This window comes from Chelonoidis abingdonii, chromosome 10, assembly GCF_003597395.2.
Source record: "Chelonoidis abingdonii isolate Lonesome George chromosome 10, CheloAbing_2.0, whole genome shotgun sequence".
In the NCBI taxonomy this organism is placed as follows: Eukaryota; Metazoa; Chordata; order Testudines; family Testudinidae; genus Chelonoidis; species Chelonoidis abingdonii.
In genome coordinates this window covers 33660379-33682864 of record NC_133778.1, presented here as the reverse complement: position 1 = coordinate 33682864, position 22486 = coordinate 33660379, and the positions used below count along the sequence as shown (strand labels likewise).

Here is a 22486-nt window from a genome sequence, read left to right as displayed (position 1 = left end):
GTGGCAGTGGAGTTATTTCTTAAACTACAAAGGCAAGAAGAGTGTGACATTGATCTCGCCATGTGTACTAGCTATGACACCAGATTGCTTGTGGCATTCACAGAGGTGCTGACCACAGAGGAATGGTGCTTTTGGGCTCAGGAAACAAGCACTGAGTTGTGGGATCACATCATCATGCATATCTGGGATGATGAGCAGTGGCTGAAGAACTTTCGGATGAGGAAAGCCACATTCATGGGACTGTGTGATTAGCTCGCCCCAGCCCTGTGGTGCAAGGACATGAGAATGAGAGCTGCTCTGTCATTGGAGAAGTGCATGGTGATTGCACAGTGGAAGCTGGCAACTCCCGGCTGCTACTGATCAGTCGCTAACCAGTTCAGAGTGGGTAAGTCGACCGTTGGACTCATGTAGATGAAAGTGTGCAGGGCCATTAATTGCATCCTGCTTCAAAAGATCACAACTCTGGGCAACATGCATGACATTGTAGATGGTTTTGCACAAATGGGCTTCCCTAACTGTGTTGAGGCGATAGATGGCACCCATATTTCAGGCCACTTAGCCACTGAGTATATTAATTGGAAGGCATATTTCCCAATGGTTCTGCAGGCGCTTGTGGGTCATCATGGGCCTTTCAGGGACATTAACACAGACTGGTCTGGAAAGGTGCATGACGCACGTATGTTTTGGAACACTAGCCTGTTCAGGAATCTGGAAGCAGGAACTTTCTTTCCGGACCAGAAGATCACTGTAGGGGAAGTAGAAATGCCCAGTGTGATGCGGGGAGACCCTGCCTACTCCATACATAGAGCACATTGACAGCAGCAAGGAGCGGTTGAATAACAGGCTGAGCAAGTGCAGAATGGCTGCTGAGTGTGCTTTTGGCCATTTAAAGGCTCGCTGGTGCTGCCTATATGGGAAGCTGGACCTGGCCGATGACCATATTCCTATGCTTATAGCCATGTGCTGTATGCTACACAATATTCGTGAAGGGAAGGGTGACAGCTTCACTCAGGGCTTGACCACTCAGTGCCTGGAGGCTGAATTTGAACAGCCAGAGATCAGGGCTATTAGAGGGGCACAGCGTGGGGCCATAAGGATCAGGGATGCCTTGAGGCAGCAATTTGAAGCTGAAAGCCACTAATCTTTGATGCTATGCTCGGGAGTGCAGAGCTTGTAATGCTAGGAGGTGATTGTGACTGATGCAGATGATGCACTACGAAGGTGTAAGAAAATTGCCTGTTGCTTTGCAGGGCTCTGTTTGCTTTCAATAATGGAATGACGATTGCTTTCAACCCAAAACAATTCTTTTATTAAAAAACAACCAGAGGAGAGAGACGAAGAAACAAAAAACACATCAGGTACTGAATGGGGGAAGGTAGGGTCCTAGGAGGAGGCGGGGTCTGGGGTCGATTAAAGATTTGTGTCTATACAAGTATCGTATGCAACCTTGTCTTTTGGAGTACAGTACAGCAGGTTCTGTACTTCAGCAGGGCTCAACTGCAGAGGGATGGGTGTTGAGTGCAGTGGGGACTGGACTGTGATGGGGCATGAGTGGAATGCAGTATGTACCGACTGGAGCCAGGAGGTTGATAAGAGTGTGTTGGCAGTGTCTGGGGGGAGCATGGGAAAGAGTTTTGTGACAGCAGCTGCAGGGGAGGGCAGACGTGGAGCTGCTCGATTTGCAATGCTAGTATCGCCTGGAGCATGTCCTCTTGGCACTCCATAATGTTTAAAAGCCACTCCATGGTTTCATTCTGGCATGCAGCATTCTCCTTTCAGTGTCTCTTCTCACTGTCCCACCACTCCTTCAATTCTTGTTTTTCAGCTGTGGAGTGCATCATGACCTCATGCAGAAAGTCCTCTTTAGTTCTTTGTGGCCGCTTTCTAATTCTGCATAGCCGTTCAGCCGGTGATAACAAAGAGGGAGGCTGGGCTCCCAAGGTCATATCTGTGAAGCCAAAATGCTACATTTTACAGAAGCAGTATTGTTTGCAACACACATTTCACTGATTTAAAACACAGCCACTGTTCACATACCTGTCACTAACTGGCGACCCCAGGCAAGCCACAAGACCGCCAAAATGGTGAGTAACCGCAGGGGCAGGGGAAATCAGTGTTCCAGAACCGTACTGTACACTGGACACATGGCTCTTGGGGAGATCCAGCATTGTAGGGGGCGGGGGGCTTATAATCATTCCTGTCCCCACGTATTCCACAGACTGTGTTTGTTATGGAAGATCTCGCTGCTGAGGGTGAGCAGAGAATCAAGGGAGGGACTTCGCCAGGACTGGCCCTTATGCAGCTCGCCTGTGTGCAGCAATGGGGTTGTTGTCCCCAGCAATGGTACAGATGCATGGGAAAGTTATGCTTAATGGGTCAAGAAATAAAGCATCTCTGCCAAAGAACCTGCAGCTGGATTGCCCACTGTCTCCAAGAGATACTGAGGCAGATTCCCGTGAAATGAGGGAGTCAATCAACACCCTGTTCCGCCGCTCAGACTAGGCATGTGGTGGTATGCACATCATACAGACACAAGCCTGCTTTCTGCTACCCTCCTGCCCCCAACAACTCACTTCAGTGATTCTCAAAATCCAAGCCACTTACCAGGGGCCTCCTCTCCTGTCTGGACTTCGTCAAGATCTGACAGCTGTAACTGACTAGCCTCCTCCTCCTGGCTGCTCCTCCTGGCTGTATGCATTTCTGACCTCCAAGTCATCCTCTGCCTCTGGGTCCCCCTCTCCCTCCACATCCTGGTCCAAAATCTCCTCCTCCTATCTTGATCCACTCTCGACTGGCACACGAGCCACCAAAGTATCCACAATGGCCTTTGCAGTAGAGGTGGGGTTGCCACGGAGTATTGCATCCAGCTCTTTGTAGAACTGGCAGCTCCCGCGTCTTGTGTTAGGCATTCCGCAGCTCCTTCACTTTGACCCTGCACTGCAGTGTATCCTGGTCATGGCACCCAAGCGGGGGATCGCCTGATGCATGGAACAGGCATGGTCACCTGGAAAGATGCAATGAGACCACTGCATGCATCACTGAGCAAACAGGAAGGAGACTTTCAAAATTCTCAAGAAATTTAAGGGGTGGGGATGACGGTTGGTCACCTGAGGGCAGGGCAGTACAGTTCAAACCAATGACCAGAGAGGCGAGAACAGGCATTATGGGACACCTCCTAGAGGCCAATCACAGCACTGTAATCGACCAGGGTGTCTACACTGGCACTGTGGTGCTGTACCCCTGGCGCAGAAAGCTGTGCGCCTCTCATTGGGGTGGTTTTCTTACAGTGCTGCAACTGCGCAGTTTCTGCACACTAAGTGGCTTGGCAGTGTGTACACCTCGGGAATTACAATGCAGAAAGCTGCTTTACTGTGCAGAAACTTGCCAGTGTAGACAAGGCCTTAGTGAAGCATTGTCATGTTGGTGAGTAAGTAGGTACTATGAGTCTTTTGTGCTGCAGGTGATTGATCTTTAAAACAGAGCACTTGTGATCCTTAAAGATGGTCATTTTCACAACTGTAAAAGCATTAACTCTAGCATTCTAGCCAAATTTAACTTGAGTACTTACAGTCTTTCTTCTTAAGATGACTACTGCAGTTAGTACCTTTCTTAAACTAAGTTTAAACACAGGTCTGGTTAGAGAAGTACTCTAGCCAAAGAAGAAGCTTGACCTTCTTTAAACACTGTTCTCTACAAAGGTGCCACTGTGGTTTCAAATTTCAGTGTAGATGTGACCTAAATTCCTCTACGTCTTTAATGGGATAAGGTATTCTTTACTATTTCTGGTCTTAAATTGTAGTGTGGTATTAAACAGCTGCCATATTCAGTGGCAAAGCAAGTTATCCATGTGGATACTTTGTCCTGTATATGTTTCTGTTTGTAAAGCACTCTAGGTTCCTTCATTATGAAAGGCACCATATAAATATCTTGTCTTCAGAAATTAACAGAAAGTCAGTCTTAGGGAAGGCATCTGGTCATGACAACATAGCTGTTAGTGGATGTTTGTCTATTTCACAAAATCACAGATGGCTTGTAATTGTTTGCCAGTCCCTGTTCAGAGTTGGATTTGCAAGAATGCTGCAGGTTGGGGTTGAGGCACTTTACACTGAAAGTATGAAATGTATCTGATCATCAAAGACTAAAACAAAGAGAAACCACCACTTAACATGCGAGCGGGGTGGGGCAGCAGTCTTACATTCACTATGGAACTGACCTGCACAATGACCGCTCTCTCCATGGGGACTGGGAGAGCGGGAAAACCAAGCAGAGATGTGGGTCATGTAGGGTTAATAGCCACCACCAGCTAACATGTTTTTAAACACAACTGTCTTTGTCCGTAGAATGGGCAAAATCACATTATAACATTATGTTAATTAACATGGGTTTGTTAACGCATTTCTTGATGTGATGCATTTTTCCTGTGTTGATAAGGCCTTTCTTGGCCTTTGTGCAGAAAATATAAAATACACCTGGGTATAATCTTAAGTCAGTGCTGTTAACTGCTTTGTGTTTCCATGAACACACAGGGTAACTGTACAGAGGGAAGAGAGGACAGAATAAAAAGCTTGTGGGGATCATGAGAAAATGTGAATTTACTGCTTTATTTGTATTCCATATGGAAACTGTGCATCAGCTGGGAAATATCCAGAGTTGTTGACTATAGATATTCTACCACAAAAGGCAGATTTTTCCACAGCTTCCTCACATGGAAACCCTTCTAATAAACCCTACTGGATGGATTGGTTTGATCTCTCTCAATTGCACATCTCCTATACAGCATGAAACTTAAACTTTTATCCAGCTTAACATTTTGAAACTACAGTTTTGTGGGGAGAAACCTTGGAGCTTCTACTTTACTTTAGATAGCTGCTGTTGAGCATATGGGAGATGATGACAAGGGTCAGTCAATGAGCTTGTCATCTTTATGTTCTCATGTGCCATAGCAGGAGAAATACAAGATGATACAAAATACTCTCAGAGAAAGTATGTCCTCATCTCCCACCTTCATCTTGGAAGTATTCTGCCCTATAGTATCTTTCCTAGCCCAAACCTAAATATACAACGTTTACATGCAAAAATAGTACCTTTGTCTCTAATAAATCACCCTCCTCCTGTCATGTCTATAAGCTATAATTTCTTACTTGTGATATCAGAATTCATTCCCATAAGTACTGATTATGATCTCTGAAAGAAGATACAACCTCTTAGTTTATGCACGCATGAGAAGACTGGCGAGCTAGCTAAAAGGAAAACCTTTCCTAGTTGCAGAAAAACAGAACTACATGGGTTTGTTAACAACCACTTAGGGTAGAAGCAGATACCGCCTGTTCTTAGCACATGGAAAATTAGCAATGTTTTAGTCCAGATGAAAGTTTATTTTAAAGGGATATCAGCCATCTTTTAGATATTTTAGTAATATTTTCTTTTTTGTTTATATATAACATTGGAATTGGATGAAAAATTTCTGGCAGGATTTGAGGCATTGGAGTCACCTGAACTAGAGTGACTCAGCATTTACCAAAGTCAAAATTAATATAGACCTTGTGAAAGAGGCTGGATTGATGAAATCCTTTAACTATTGGAAAAGTGAAAAGACAAATTTTGCCCACCAGAGTGCCTCAACTTCTGTCTGAAGGAATAATTTCTCTGGGCACCACAGGCCATCTCTACATTGCAGGCTAAATCGGCACTGCTGCGATTGATGCAGCAGTATCGATTTAGCGGGTCTGGTGAAGACACGCAAAGTTGAGGGCAAAGCACTCTCCCATCAACTTTTGTACTCCGAGAAGAGTAAGGTAATTTGGCGGGAGAGAGTCTCCCATCAACACAGCAGTAGACACCACTGTGAATCGACCTAAGCTACATAGACTTCAGCTACGTAACTTAGGTCGACTTAAAGCTTTAGTGTAGAGCAGCGCTCAGTCTCCATTCCCATTCAATTTTCTCTGTTGCCAGTACCTAAGAGCCCAATACTGTATTTGCCATGTACTGAACTTTAAAAATACGTTAATGAGATTCCTGTGCACAGCAGTCTTGTCAGATTGGGCCCTGGGACTGCAACAAGATTCCTGTTTAGTACAAAATATGACATTCATTTGTGATTTAGACTGCTGCTCAGTGGGAGCTCATTGTGTCACCTCCCTCAGATTAATTCACATAAACCACCAAAGATCTATAAGACAACAATGAGTCTTGGTTAGTATTGGATCAGACAAGACTGTAACCTCTCCACTAGAGAAATAGACTGTATGCTGAACTATCCAGTCTCCATTTATAAACATTTTGAAACTACGATATGTACCTGTTAGACTGGAATGTCTCTGTTGGAGCTACACCAGTCTGACCAGTAAGTACCTATGATTAAAAAATACATTTGAAAAGCACAGTGACTCCTAAAGGAGTGCTTATGTGGGCTATTGTATAAATAAATCCTTCTTTAGAGATTATTGATCAGTGCAGAAGAGATCATGATGTCATGAAATAAAAAAAGCTTTTATTTCTTGAAGTAGTTAAAAATTTTCAATGATATTAGTATTTACCATGATTGCACTTAAAAGAAGTTACCATGTGTCTAATAGAAGGGAGTTTAAATGATTTTATTCTCTTTAATTGAGAAGGCAACAGAAATGGTGATACAATTTTCTTCCATCCCGTTTTGCACATTCTGCACATTCCAGCCTTTTGCTGGCCAGGAATTGGTCAGAAAAGTGTGTATGTGTGAGAGAGAGAGAGAGAGAAAGAGAGAGATTCCAAATTAACTCTCCTCCCATATCAAGCTCTTCCAGCTAGCTCTCCATCACAGAACATTGTGCCTTTCTTTGCCAGTGGAACTTTTTTGTTCCACTATAGCTCAAATTTCAGCACTTCCTTATTTTTTTTTAAATATAGAATAGATATGAATTGCACAAGATTGTTGCATGCATCTTGGTTGTTGAGAATATATATATATGTAGGGTGTGTCTCTCTCTTGTTGTTTACTTGGGGAGTTACATTTAATGTGGAGATTCTCCACCCTCTCCAGCTTTTTGTATATGATAATCTGATACCTCTGCTGACGCCATTAAATCAACCCTATCATCACATCTGGAATTTCCTATACTTCCCATGAAGGAAAAGTATTCATTGTAATTTTAGAGATGAGTCAGACACAAGATGGAGTTGGCATTGAATGGAAAGGTAAATATAGCTGGTAGCACCTTCTTATAGCTAACATTGAGTGTGTGCAGGCAATAAGGCGGTTACAGATGATGGCCAAGGGACTGATCTTATGAGCACACCCAACTCCGGTTGACTTCACTTGGGACTGTGAGTAGTCCACAATTCTCAGGAATGTTTTTTAAAGTTATGCCTATGGCAGGATATCCAGCCAACAGATTTCTGAAAAGAAATCTCAGGAAATACAGGGTGATATCCTGGTTAGAACATAGCCCGGGACTTCCTGGTTCTGTTCCTGCCTCTGCCTCTGGGACAATTCACTTAACCGTAGTGGAATATATAAAACTAGGCTATTGATATATACCTCACAGGCATGTTGTTGTAAGGCTTAATTAATGGAAGTCTGTCAGTTTTGCCATTAACTTCAAGGGGTGAAGAAGTGGGATTCATCATATTGCTAAAGTGCTCTGAGATCCTCCTATGAGAGGTGCAATAAAAGGGCAATGTATTCTTAGGGCAAATAATTACCTTGATTTCTCTTTATCTTCCATGTATAGTTTCAAGTAGGTTCTTTGTTACCCATGTGGAGCAATACCAAAAATTAATAAATCAGAGCAGTAATTATCTTTATATATGAAAGGATGTAGTTAATGCTTAAAACCTACACATTTTGTAATTAAGCCTACAAACCAAAGTGCTTTACAATCCTACATATTTATCAGGAAACAATTAAAAATAGTAGGTTTAAAAAAATGGTTCTTGCAACACACATACCAAGCAAATGACTTGCCTTTTCTTAGTATTCTGTATTCCTTAGTATTCTCCCTCTACATACATTCTACGTATGGATTATAGAACTTTGCAGAATACTCTGTGTGGGTGCATTAACAAGGTATTATACTAGTCTGGCAGCCTCATAAATACAGGTATCCAGATAACCCATTACACCGAGAAAACTTATTGGAGATTGGGAGATGAGACAGAAATAGAACCTCAAGTTAAGAGGAAAGACAGCTAAGTGAAAGCAAGAGACATAAAAATAAGAAAAAGAAAAGACCAAGAAAATAATTTTCAGAAAAGACTGACCGTGTTGAAGAAAGTAAAAGGAATAATTTGGGACCTGACAACATTGAAATGAACCATATTGGCTTAGTTTCCTTCTGCCTGCAAGTTCTTTCTTATACAGCTTTCTTGGCAGAAATCTTAATATCCTCAGAAATTACAGCTACCTGCTGACACATCTGCTGACATGAGTGCATTTACATTTAGGGAGATTGAAAGCCTCTTTTACTCTCTTTTTCTTTATAGTATTTGTTTTATTACATTGCTGTGTGCTGGTCTTAGCTTTTTCATTCTGATCTGGTGGTGCAGCTGTAATCCACTTGAATACAGATATCCGGCTCTTCCTTTAGAAACTTCCTTTCCAAACAGGCGATACTATAGTTCTTGTAAACGCCCTGACGGAAGTGGTTTTTTCCTCCTTCCTCCTCTAGCCAGAGGTCCTAGAAATACAAACCATTTTCTTAAAACTGAGAAAATTTTGATTAGAAAATAGCCCTACAAGTTCTATTGTGCTGAAGAAATGCATTGTGCACTAATCATAATGCATTGTTTTCCTACCTTATAAAAAAAGGTGCTTGTCATTAATCCAATGAAACAATTTGCTAGAAAAGCCACAGAGACTGTCCCCTAATACTTTAAATTGTTAGAGCAAAACTGGCAGATTATTTTCCATCCACTCCTCCCCATATATTTGAGAGAGAACATCTGTCTTACAATACTGACAGATCCAGCTCAGGCATGCTTCTCTGCTCTGGTTAGGGGAAGAGGTATGTATACTCCGAATGTGATTATCCTTTTGCTTTCAGCTTTTATTTTAAAAGCGAACTTCAATAGCTAGAAGAAATTAACATATACATTTTAATTATAATATTTTATAGTGTCTAAAGGTGTAGTAGGTATTTCATATAATGCAAAGAAAGATGCAGTGTGTGTCTCAACAATACAATTATCAGGTTATTTAGATTAGGCTGTTGCTGATTGTGATGATTCAATGAAGGTGGTTTTTTAAAAAAAAAATATGTACTCAAAAAAAGATGACCATGACAGAGGTATAAAATAGTGGGTATTCGTGACTTGCTAATTGTGGACATTTTGAAAGAGGGGAGTTTTCATGAGGGCCTCAAAAGATCAGTGGTGGCCTGGCAAACCAAAGTGAGTGAGGGTTTTCAAAGCACAGGGAGCAGTATGGAGATGCTTGTGGGAGAAAGATGCCAATTTCTCATATATCTTTGGCAGAGTGGAGTGGCCAGGCCAACGTGACAAGGGATAAGGCTGAAGAAATTGGGAAGATCTGTTATGTATGAGTGTGAGAATCAGAGCAAGATGTCCTAAATTTTGACCTGATAGAGAAGAGGAGGCAAGAGGAGAGATTAAAGAAGAGGTGATGTGGTCTGAGTGATGAGTTAGAGTGGTATTCTCTGTCTCTGAGTTCTGATTACAAAACCAATAAGATATGTGAAAACTTGTTTTTGAATTATGTGGCAACTTAATTCATCCCTTATTTAACTGTGTGAAGCTTGGATTTCAAGGAAGTTACCGTTGCTTACACAGGGATGAATTTGACCCTATAATGTAACAGAATGCTGTTTGCTGAAAATTGACTATTAAATTATGATTTGAATACTTAAAACAATTTTGAAAAAAGTATGTCTGATTTTAAAAATCCATATAACAAATAGGGTTTTATTAGTTAAAAAGATGTTCTTTAACTTAACTGAAAATCACTTATGTTTATTTTTTAAATGAAAAATTCTGCTGTTATATCCAAAATATAGATTATTACTTAAAACAACAAACAAACAATCAAAAAATTCACCTAGCTATTTGCCTTTGGAAAATATCTACTGCATGTGGGACCTGATTCTGCAGTCATTAAGCAGATGAAGTCAGAGTATGCAAGACTGGGTCCATAAGTAGTACTGCCTTGCCATAATGATTTTTGACTTCATAAAGCTATTGTATGAGCTATAGTTCAAATGATCTCTGAGTATTTGTTGACAGAACAGACAAGCCATTATAGATAATCAAGCTAGTAATCTGTTGGTTATGGACTCTCTAAGTATGTATTGACATCATGGACTTGTAAGAGTTTTCATGCTGTTGATCTGTTGCAAACTCAGATGTGTGTGTTACTTCATGGAAGCTATTGTCTTCCCAAGAAAAGTGTAACAATTGTGATTTTCCACATTTCCCAGTGATTTTGTAACATCTCATAAGATATTGCAATCTCAATTATTCATTTTTGAAACAAAGTATATCTCCAAATTACACTGAAGTAATGTTATGCTTGTTCCTTATTAACAAAATCAAGGAAAATCAGATTTAAGGCCCTGATCCTCCAAATACTGCTGGTGGGTGATTTTACTCAAGTGTCTAATCTTATTGAAGTCAGTGAGATGATTCTGCAGTAATGTTATGGACATGTGTTTGCAGGATTGGGGCATTAGCCTGTATCCATCAACTCATCTCCTTGTTCTGCTCAAGCCACACAACAATGCATGATGACTATATTATCTGAGCAAAACAGATGATAGAAGTCTATAATGTAGTTGCAGTAATCTGGATGTTGATGATTAAAAGAGAAGTTTCAACCGTAGCTTTGGTTGTGTCAGGGTGCTTTTTTATGTCTTTATAATAAATAGCCCCAACTCAAAACATAAACAGGCTATTGTGATAAAATATTAAAAAAAAATTAGATTAGATAAACCTTCACTTCATTTTTTTTTTAATCACAATACATTGAAAAATGAAGATTTACCCTTCTTACCCTCCTCCTCAATGGTTTATAGCATTGGGGGAAGGATAGCTCAATGGTTTGAGCATTGGCCTTAAGGGGGCCACTTAGGGATCTGGGGCAAAATCAGTACTTGGTCCTGCTAGTGAAGGCAGGGGGTTGGACTCAATGACCTTTCAGGATCCCTTCCAGTACTATGAGATAGGTATATCTCCATATATTATATTTAATCTTAGAAAGACATACATACAGTATCAGATGCAGTGAGGACTGATGAAAAAAAGACATTTTATCTTTAAAAAAAATAGAAATGTCTAGAAAGATGAAAATGAGAAATGAGACCATATTGCTATGAACTACAGCAGGAAATATGTTTGTTTATCATGACTCTGATACTTCCATAGGCAGATTAGTTTTTAAGTAAAATGTCTCTATTCTGTTTGTCTATAAAAACTAAAACCAGGGTTGATGACAGGCCTGCCAAACTTGTAGTTTACAGAGGACCCTGGCCTCAGGAGATCATTACTATCAATACTTAGAGGTCTAGTCCCTCTTTCTGAAGGTATCTGTGGGACAGACTTGGTTTTTTTTAAAGTTTTTCTTACCTCTCCTGGCTGCTGCTGCTGCTTTTACAGCCATGCCATGTTTTAATAACGGGTGGATTTTTGAGCTTTTCTGAGCAGTTAACCTCCCAATTTTCTGGTCCTGCACATTTTGTTAGAATACCAGGGGCAGGAGTGGGGACTTGGACACATTTGTGCCAGCCCTAAGCACTCCGCACTATGGAAGGTAATTCCCTAAGCTCCCTAGTGGAACATGGATGATAGGGGCTTGCCTATCCAGGGTCTAAAATATGACTCTAGAAATCTGAACATTTTAGGCTCCGATTATGCCAAGAGTTCCATATAGGTGGACCAATATAAAGACCAGTGAGGCTTTTAACAGGTGCAACAGTATACTCACAGGGATTCAGTTGCTGGATAATGATATACCAGCGTAGTCCTTAGGAGTTTTACCATTAACTTTAATGGAGCCAGGATTTCACCCCTAAAGCCCTTCACATTCTTTGGTATGTGCAGTGACTTCTTAGGCACTGGTTTGTTCCCGGACATTGAGTCTCCATTCGTCACGGATTATATTGTTTGTTGGATTTTCAGGAATCACTGGATGCTTTAATCTTCCTAGAAGCAAGTTTAGGATTATAAAGACTTCAATTGAATTTAAATAAGATTTTAAAAGGCTTCCTCGCTCTCGCCAGTATTCTTGTACTAAGTCAGAAAGAGGATTACTAAAGTTTAGACTCTTAGAAATGAAAGTTTTGAGTATGTTGTCTCTTATCTTTAACTATAGTGTGCATTTAGATGGCGGGGTGGGAAGAAGGAAACATTACTGGGCTAATGGCCTGTCACCTCTCTGGCAGGAAAACGAGAGTGATCTATAGCCTCCACAGTGTTAGATCTGGGAAGATGGGGTCAAGTCTCTTCATCTAAACTCAGGACTGTTTTCACTGATTTCAGCAGACACAACCGAGCTACTGTTAAAACAGATTCAAACTATTTTATAATGAATATAACCTAGACTGTTAGCTCTTTTGGGGCCTCGTGCTCTCTTTTTGTTCTCTGTTTGCAGGTCTAAGCACAATGGGACCCTCCCTGGTCCATGACATGATAATGGAAATTAATAATAATGCCTTCAGAATGCTGAATGTTCTCATCTCTGCATCTTTCTCTTCCTGTCATCCACCTCTCCCTTCCCCTTTATCCGTTTTTTCCTTCCTCTGCATGTTTGCACACTCACTTTTCTACACTCTCTCATTTGTTCGTTCTTCTCAGCTAGTTCTCTAAGCCATGTTTCTTTCCCGGTGTGCCCTTTCTCACTCTTCGAGCTCTTAATACCTTCTGCCTGTCCTCTCCCCACCCTCCCTCTTGGTGTGTTTGTGAGCTGGACCAGCTCACCCTCCCCAAGCAGGTGAGGACAGTGTGGCGTGAGAGCGGATGGGCTGCCACGAGCCTTTTAGTGGGGTCAATAATCTTTTGCTCCCCAGCAAGACCGCGTCGATTTTCCAATCGCCCCTTTTCCTGCCCCCCGTTTAAAAAGCCCCTGACACTGCAGGAGGATTTTACTGTGGATTCCAAGGAGACCGACAACAATCGCCCTCCCGTGTCTTTTATCAGCACTGTCATCTCCCCACTGGCCTCTGGACGCGCCGCGGGAGGGAGGGGGTCACTGGCTACCCTGGCCCCAGGGACAGACGCAGAAAGGGGAAGCCGGTCCCTGCAGCAGGGCGCTCCCAGGCGTGCAGCCGGCTGTGCCCGGGCAGGCGGAGACTGCGCGGCTCTGTTTGGGTCCCATCACGTGGGCAGCAAACTTTTCTCCCAGCAGCGGTATGAGGAAGTTCAGAGGGACGCTGCTGCCGCCGCAAACTCCAGCCCAGGCGGGTGAATCCTCCTCCCCCGGGCCCGCTATGTGAGTACGGCTCAGCCCCGCAGCAGCGGCTGCTCTCCCCCCGGCACGCAGGGTGGCTGCGGGGCTCGGATCCGGGCGGGGCTCGGTCCTTCACGGACCCCGCCTCTGGCTGCAGGGCAGGGGCCCGATCCGGCCCCGCGGGCTGCTGCCCGCTCCCCAGGGAGGGAAGCGCTTTGAGGAACACCCCGATGGATTAAGTTCTCGGGTTGCCGTTCGACTCCCGCGGCTCGGGCGGGCGCCTCCCGCTTCGTTGGCTACTTTTTGCTGCGGCCGCTCGAGCTGCGCTCCAGGCTGGAAGCCGCACTTGGGGGGAAGCGGAGGTGACAGTCGCCAGCTGGGGCGAGGCGTGGGACGGGAGCGAGCTGCAGCGACCCCCGGGCGGCCGGGCGGGGGCGGCCAAACGTGGAATCGTTTTCAGGGCGGACCTGGAGGCCGCCCCAGTGTTGCAACAGTGAGCGAGGCGCGAGCAGCCTGTGCGCGCGGGGCCGGCGGGGGGCGATGCTGAGAGCGGGGCGCGCCGGGCTGCCGGGGGCTGGGGCGGACGTTGGGGGACTCGGGCGCTGCGCTGCTCGTTCCCTACGGGACGCGCGGAGCCCGTCCCGCGCGTGGGAACGCGCTGACCGCCTTCGCTTCGCGTCCGCAGAGTCTGACCGGGCTCCGGCGCCACACGGCTCGCGTGTGCCTGGCAGGGCGCGTTGCTGTGCCGTCGCCATTTGGGAGTGAAGCGAAGCAGACAGCCGCAGGAGCCGCGGTCTGAATCAGAGGAGCGCCGGGGGCAGAGGAGTGGCCCGGGCCAGCACGAAGAGGAAGGCCGGGCTAAGAGAGGGACTCCTGGCAGCAAATCGGAGGCGGAGGAAAGCTCTCGTGCAGAAGCAGCTGAGCTGGCCCTGCAGGAGGACATCACGTCGAAAACGCTCGCTGGCTGCAGAAGGAGGTCTGTCCTGTCCGCGTTGTCTCCACTAAGGCAGGAAGGGGGGAAATCAGGGACTGGAAACTGCCCGTCCATTAGCCCTGCCTGATGAAAGGCGTTGATGGGTTGCACCATATGTGAGACACCAGTCTGCGGTTAAAGTATTTTTAATTCTCATATTTTGGCCTGCATTAAGTTATTCTTCTTCCGTTTGTTTGTTATTGTCCTCCTTTTTGTTGCTCTTGTCCAGCAGTCTTAATTTTAGGTGGCGTAGTGTAAGTGGTGTTAAAAGGCACTCATTGACGTCTTCTTTAGAGAGGGCTGGAGTGCTAACAGAGCATCATATTACAATCTTTGCTTTCTCTCACTCCTTCCCTTTCTTTTCCAAGAGGTAATATCCAAATGAGAAGAGATCAGCTCGATAATGCTAAGATTGTCATGTAAGTACTTCTGCAAACAGAAGTTTTCCAGTACTGCTCTAAATAATTACATATAGTCTAAGTAGGCAGTGTCCACTAATTCTTTATTAGCGTAAGGACCTGAACTTAACAACCTTTACTTATGTGAATGCAAGTTGAAGGATTGGGCCTCAAAGCATGCAGTTTTACTTTTAACTCTCTTGGTAGTGCGCTTTCTCTTATTAAGGAACAGTTGAAGTTCTTCTTTGAGAATAAAGTGCCATTAAATAGCACTAGAGTAGCAATGCATGTATTAGTGTGCTGTCTGCAAACTGAGAGGAAAACAAAAATCAACTATCTGTTATGTGACAATGGTAAAGCATTAACAGAGTCACTTTCTTCTAATACTGAGCAAAGATTAAGAAAAACAGTGTCATCCCTAAATCTACTCCTCTCTCCTGACCGACTGCAGGGTTCTCTCTTAAAACCTTCCTATCCTCATCTTGACTGGCTGCCTGTACGCTTCTAAGGGAACAGTGCACTCTCCCTTTCTCTCCTCCCCCTTTATTATAAACATTTAGCAACCAGATTACTGAGTCATCACAGCTCTACCATTCTCCCACATAGTACCTTTTGGCTCTGAGGATCCTTTTTCTTTGTTTGACTGTCCGACACGCTTTATCTAATCTCAAATATATAGATCCTGTCCCTTAGGCTTGGACTTCCCTAAAGGATTACTCTAGGACACGATCAAATTCATGCCCTGAAAAAGGTGTCATGGACCGTGAAATCTGGTCCTCGTATACTTTTACCCTATACTATACAGATTTCATGTGGGAGACTAGTGTTTCTCAAAGTGGGGGTCCAACCCAAACAAAGGTTGTGGGGCAGTTGCAAGGCCATTGTAGGGGGCTTGTGGTATTGCCACCTTTACTTCTGTGGTGACTTCAGAGCGGGTGGCTGGAGAGTGGTCGATGCTGGCCGGCCCACCAGCTTGAAAGCAACATCTGAACCAGCAGCAGCGCAGAAGTAACGGTAGCATATCCTGCCCATGACACCCTTAATTTCTGCGCTGCTGCTGTAGTAGCACTGTCTTCAGAGCTGGCTCCAGCCTGCAGCTGCAGAGCTTCCTGAAGCTGGGGGAGGTTCTGAGGTGGCTCTGACTGAGCCCTGGGAGGCGGCCTCTGCAGGGGAAGAAGAAGTCCATCTCTCCCAGCCTGGTGAGGACAAGCTGGAACTTGGCATACAGTAGGAGCCCTTGGCCATGGTGCTCCCAGCTGTCCCGCCTGGGCTCAGGGGTTAAACAGACTTGACTGGCTGTGTGTGTAGGGGGGCGAACCCCGACCCCCGTAACCACTTAACCATGCCACCCTCAATTTTTTACGCTGCCACTGGTGGCGGTGCTGCCCTCAGAGCGGTGGCCTGTCCAGCCAGAAAATGCCTCCCATGGTCGCTTGCCAGCTCTGAAGGAATGCGCCCCAGCAGCAGAGTAGAAGTAAGGGTGGCGATATTGCAACTCTATAGTGACCTCCTCCTCCGCCGGCTGGTGCAAGAGTGTTTCACGCCCTAGGCGAACTTCACCTTGCGCCTCCCTGCCGTGGCTCCGCTGCTGAATGCCCCCTGCAGCAGCACCCCTCCCTGCGCTGAGGTGCCCTCTTGGGTGCAGCTCCACCCTCGCGCTGAGGCAACCCCCCCCCCAGCTCACCCCTGCTCTGCGCACTTGAGCACCCGAGCACGCCATGGCCGCTTCACTTCTCCCGCCTCCCAGGCTTGCGGCCCCTAAGCTGATTGGCGCCACAAGCCTGCGAGGTGGGAGAAGTGAAGTGGCCACAGCGCTCGGGGAGGAGGTGGGGCAGGGGTGAGCTGGGGCGGGGAGTTCCCCTGCGTGCCGTCCCCCCTCCTTACTTGCTGCAGTTGGCCCTGCCGCCTAAATGCCGGCGGCGACTGAGGCAGCCGAAGATCCTGCCGCCGCGGTCGCTGCCAAAGAAAATGGCGCCTCCCAAGTCCTAGTGCACCTGCCTGCTCCCATGACTTCCTTTTGGATTGGGGCACCCAAGGTTACAACACAGTGAAATTTACAGTTTTTAAAATTCTATGACTGAAATTGACCAAAATCAACTGAATTTGGTAGGGCCCTAATTATGTACCTTTACTAAGACTGTGGAATGAATACCACTGTTGCTATTGTCACAAAACAGTTCAGTTAGTTTTAGAATAAGCTTTTTCTTCAGTCTCCACCATATAGTATTTTGGGGTTCAGCTGTAGCCAGTGACAATAGCTGATCTTGTCCAATATTTTTCTTCTTTCAATTTTATCAGGGATAGTTGTCCTAGTTTAAGGTTAGGTGAGCTTTGGGTGGCATCCCAATAGTTAAAGAAAGTTCAGGATCTCCTGTATTTATTTTTCAGTGTCATCCTTTAGACATAGCAGTTTATGGTGAAAATTTACTTTAAAGGTTGGCAGTGCTAGTCTGATCCGTTGACCCAGTGAGCAACTCAGCTGGGCTTACTCTAGAGACTCATGAATGTGTTATCGTATAGCTCAGCAGAGCTAATATGGTGTCTTTGTTGTAGAAGTCTCTGTGCAGTCTAGGTGACCTGTTCCCTTGTGGACAGAGACGGCTGGTGACATATTGTGTCCCCAAAACTTGGAATTCCCTTCTGACAAATTGTGATCCATTGTCAATGACTATTTTGTTTCACACTGCCAAAATGAGACAAGATGCCTTAACTTTTCTATGACCTAATGACTTGTGGGTCTTGTAAGAAGTAGAATTTCAGCAAATCTTGGTAAATAGTCAGTGGCTACCAAATCAGTATGTTCCTTTTCTTTACACAGGGCTAGTGCTAAACTAGAAGCTTTACTAGAATGCCGGGGGGGAGAGATTCTTCTGAAAGCTAGTCTGTCTCTATTCACAGACTTTCTGTCTAGAATCTTCTCCTTTCTTAGCTTCTCGGTACAGGTTTAAAGGAATTATACATATAGCCACATAATGACAATGTGCATACTTAATAACGAAAGTCACAAACCTATATAATATTAGATTTTATTAATTATTATTATTATCATTATGCGGGATAGAAGACTTATGAAGCAGTAGTGTCTGTTGATTAGATCAGAGTATTGGGAGCCAGAATTCCTGGCTTCCGTTCATTGCTACTGACTGACTGCGTGACCTTGAGCAAGCCACATAAATTGGTGTTTTCCTTATTTTACAGCTGAGGAAAGCAAGGCACAAAAAAGTTGATTAACAGGAATGTTGCAAGGTTTAGTTAACAGATGTTTGTAAAGCCCTGTGTGATCCTTGCATAAAAGATCCTGTACAAGTGTAAATGTTTTGTTTAGTATCAGAGGGGTAGCCATATTAGTCTGGATCTGTAAAAGCAGCAGAGAATCCTGTGGCACCTTATAGACTAACAGACGTTTTGGAGTGTGAGCTTTCATGGGTGAATACCCACTTCGTCAGACGCAGTCTTGGAGCGTGAGCTTTCGTGGGTGAATACCCACTTCGTCAGTCCTGCGTCTGACGAAGTGGGTATTCACCCACGAAAGCTCACGCTCCAAACGTCTGTTAGTCTATAAGTGGCACAAGGATTCCTCTGCTCTTTTTAATTTTGTTTGTAAATGTTGTTGCCTGACCATCTCGTACTTATACTAAAAAATTAATTTGCTCTCTGTTGTAGGTTGGCAAAATCCTAGTTGACACTGTTCCTTTAGTTTTCATGGTATTTACATAAAAATGTTGCCAGTGTAGTCTTAGAAATGCATAGACCCCACCCCCTCCCACCCCCTAGAACCTCACGGCTTATTGTATCCACCACACTATTCAAAACTGGTTTGTTCCCTTTTGTTGGGCTGGGGCTTTTTGCAAAGCTCAAGTGATTTGTTAATATAGTGAGTTCCTGAGATGAAGACACTCCCATGACTTCACTGGAGCAGGATCAGACACAAGTAGGCAATTGAGTCTGTTCTGTGATGGCTTGAGTGCCAGTAACTACCAGTAATGTCTGTGGACTGGAATTCTCACACTTTGGGTAAGTGACAGCTCCTCACAGATTTACTCTCAAAGACCAGGGTTTTTGGCGGAGCCGGAACCGGGAGCAGCCCCCCAGTGCAGTGGATGCGCAGGTTTTTGCCTGGAGCTGGGGCAGACCCAGAGCACAGCTCCAAAGCCCTGCTCAAGACTGTAGGTAGTACACACGTTAAAATTTGTGCATAAATATCTATTATTGTCTATTATAGGTGATGAAGACAATAATCTAATTTAACCTTTTGCAAGTGTCTGCTACTCTCTCTCTGCATATGTGCATGGCATAATCAAAGGGAATGGGCTGGGCTAGTTTCTCTAGCCCAGAGCAGGGCCAGCTCAGGCCACCAGCAAAGCAAGCATTGGGCTGGGGCGGCACATTTGCAGGGCAGCAGAGCTTCCCAGGGGGCCCCTGGGGGCTGAGAAGCCAACAGGGGGCCTCGGGCTGTAGTTCCTTGGTTAGCTTCCTGCTATAGAGCCAGCCCTGGAAGGGAAATAATACTTTCCCAGCCATTCCCTTGCGCAGCTATCAACAGGAAAGGAATGGAGGGGAGTGGGTGAGGCTGATCCTCTTACTGTCAGCTGGCGTGTAATGGGAAGCTCCCTGTCTAGAACGGGGGCCACATGGAATGTGGATACCGTATTTTAAACATTCAAAAATAGACCCTCATGGAGTAGATCCGTCCCCTATCCACTCCTCAGCCCAGCCAGAACCCCCTCTGTTCCTTGTCTCCTGATCGCCCCCTCCTGGACCCCTGCCCCTAACTGCCCCCAGACCTACCGCCATCTAAGACCTCCTGTCTCCTTGTTCCCTGAACTGCCCCTCCTTGAGACCCTCCCACCCTAAACTGCCCCCCCCAGGGGCCCACCCCCGACTTGCCCAACCCGTATCCACACCCCAGCCCCCTCAAACCCCCCCCAGACCCCCGAACCCATCCACCCCCTTCCCTGTCCCTTGACTGCCCCGACCCCTCTTCACACCCCTGCCCCCTGACAGGCACCGCCGACCCATCCAACCCCCCCTTCTCCCTGTCCCTTGACTACCCCACGGGATCCCATGCCCCTTCTCCAACCCCCTGGCCCCCTTACAGTTCCTCTCAGACTAGCGTGTCTGGCTCCAGGCAGAGCTGGGGCAGCAGGAGGGTGCAGGGGGGAGCCCAGGGCTGGGATAGGAGGCAGCCAAATTTTTTTTGCTTGGGGCAGCAAAAAACCTAGAGCCGGCCCTGCCTCGATGATCTCTGGTGGTTTTCCTCTTTTTCTGTCCACATTGCTGGTTAAAGACAATATCAAAAATCTTGAACATATTTTATAGTGTTGTTAAAAATAACACCTACATTACAGGAACTATTTTTCTGGATTGTAATTGAATTTCTTATAACAATCTAACGTGCTTTTCACGATACTGTTGCATAATATGGACTTCTCCAAGTGTGTACAACAAAAATAGACTGATTTTATTTCTGTTTCTAGTCAATTACATGTCCTGGTTCTCAGGAGTTAGCAAAATGCCTTGTTGTTTGGTGTGTAAAAACCCCAAAAATACTTTCCCATAGGAATGAATGAATACATTTCTATTGTTTTTAGGTTTATATGACATTTTAGAAAAAGTAGGATCAAATTTGATTGGACAGTCTGAAAGGTTTTGCAGTGGTATTAGTTCAAATGAAGTAGCATCAACATTCTTGGTAAAGAGCTCTGCTTGTAAGATTTTTTGTTTCAAAAGACTATCCACAATGTTGTTGTTGTTGTAAGGAAAATGGACTTACTAGATGGCTATTTCTGTGGTATGCATTAGCAGTTTGGGACTGTAACCATTGAAATTTCTCATCTGTTGTACAGTAGTTCATGGCTACGCAGAAGTCTCTCCACATCACACCAGGCTCCACTATTTATATGTGCGTGTATGTGTAATTATATATAAACCTGTGTACAGCTATTGGGGTAAAAAAGCACTCATCACATTGTGGCAATATTCATCGAGGCCTAAGAAACATCCCACTTCTGCTCAATTTCATGGAATTGTCATCCCTGTAGAAAGGTCTTCCTTCATTTATCTCAATTTTGCCACTGTTTTGAAATGATTTAAAAGAGTTTAGTGCATTTACTAAGGCTGTTTAAGATAAACATAAAATATCAGCTGTGTACCCATCTTACACTGAAACAGAAAGGAGGAAATCCTCCATTTGAACTCAAGGATGGTTTTTATTTTTTGAATTTGAGTGTTTTTATTTGGCCAAAATGTCTTCTATAATAACAACATAGCTTACCCTGTTGGAAAGTGTTTAGGAACTTTCTCATGTAGAATATGCAAGAAAGAGGAGGATTTGAAATCTGACCGACTAGATTTTTTTTTGGTTTTGAGTTTTTGAGGCAGAATGGACACACTATTTAATTGCACTTTGGCTGCCAAACTATGATTTTTAACAACCAAAGTTTTAACTGCTTCTAAAACACAATGCAAGATCTTCATTAATTGTTAAAGTTTTCCTAAAATAACCAATACTGGGTCAAACAAACCCAATAGAAATTTTTTACAACTTGGGGAAGGTGAAAAGCAGAATTCTCAATAAAGTCCACTATGGGCACAACCATGTGTATCTAATCTACCTGATCATTACATAGAGCCTACAGTGATGTGCACTGTGGGTGTAAAGAGAGAGGTAAATGTTTGAGGGGAGGTGTTGAGTAGAGGATCCCAGAGAATTCCCCTTCCCCCCATTCTTCCTGACTGCACCTAGAATGTTTGGGAGATGTCTTGTCATCTCTCTGAGGGATCTAGGTCATGTTGGTCTTGATTCCAGTGCAAATCAAGACTTTTATGAAGGTCTGCATTCCAGATTCTTTGGTTTTCCATTTGTTCTTGCCCTGTGTTGCATCTGCTCCACACTCGTGCTACTTTATTTAGGGCTGTGAAAGCAGGCAGCTTCTTCGGAGTCTGCCATAGCAGTATTGTATCCACCCTCAGTGTACAATGTGCCTTTTTTTGAGTGTGAGGATATATTGAAAGATCTCTAAAATCTCCTGTTTAGCAACATAATGCACTTGAAAGCAAACCTGAATCAGCTGACTTATGAGCCATGCTGCTGAAAATATTCCTTTAAAAACATATCCCAGTTGCTTTGCTGTTGTTCAAAGGGCTTCTATTGTTCTTATGCTCTTCTCTTTTTAAATGTACAATTTTTCAATGGAATGGACTATAAAGTGGTGATGCGTGTGTGTAGAAATTCAAGCAGGGATGCAAACAGATTGCTTGCCAAAGTTTCTTTCTAGTAGCTGTTAACAGGCTGCAGAGGTGACAGGCTTTATTTCTGAGGGAGAATGCCAGTTTTGCTGCTTGCTTTTTACCATTCTCTGCCAGCCAGTGCATGCACACTACTGGCGTCAATTGAGGAAGTTGCTGCCAGCAACTTTGTCTAGCTAAAAAGTAAGACATGCTGAAGTGGCCTCCAAGGAAGGAGAGGGAGAATAGAAATTTAGCCATTAAAACCAGGATATAAACCATAGGCATGGTTGTTAATTCAGAACATAAGACTTGCTGTAACTTGAATAGATTTAATAAAAAACCTAGTCACTTAAAGCCCTATTTACTCCCATGAGAGACCCAAAATTCCAGAAGATTTGAATTTCTAAAGGCTTGTTCTGTCACCTAGCTGAGTAAATATCACTCATACTGTCACTATTTTAATTGGCATGTCACTGTAACAAGTTATTTCTGAAGATTCATTGTCAAAGG

At 44.4% G+C, this 22486-nt stretch overlaps 1 protein-coding gene across 5 annotated transcripts in view; it reads left to right on the top strand.

Moving 5' to 3' along the window:
* The first annotated feature begins 13194 nt into the window (after positions 1–13194).
* ITPRID2 (ITPR interacting domain containing 2) overlaps positions 13195–22486 on the top strand; it is a 62234-nt gene continuing 52942 nt past the window's right edge. For 2 of the 5 annotated variants that reach the window (XM_075070074.1, XM_075070073.1), the window contains exon 1: positions 13356–13421. The gene's annotated coding sequence lies outside the window, so the exon portion shown is untranslated. Of the gene's footprint in view, positions 13422–14106; positions 14356–22486 lie in introns of all 5 variants that reach the window. The other 3 variants (XM_032783803.2, XM_075070072.1, XM_075070075.1) reach the window with 3 other exon arrangements.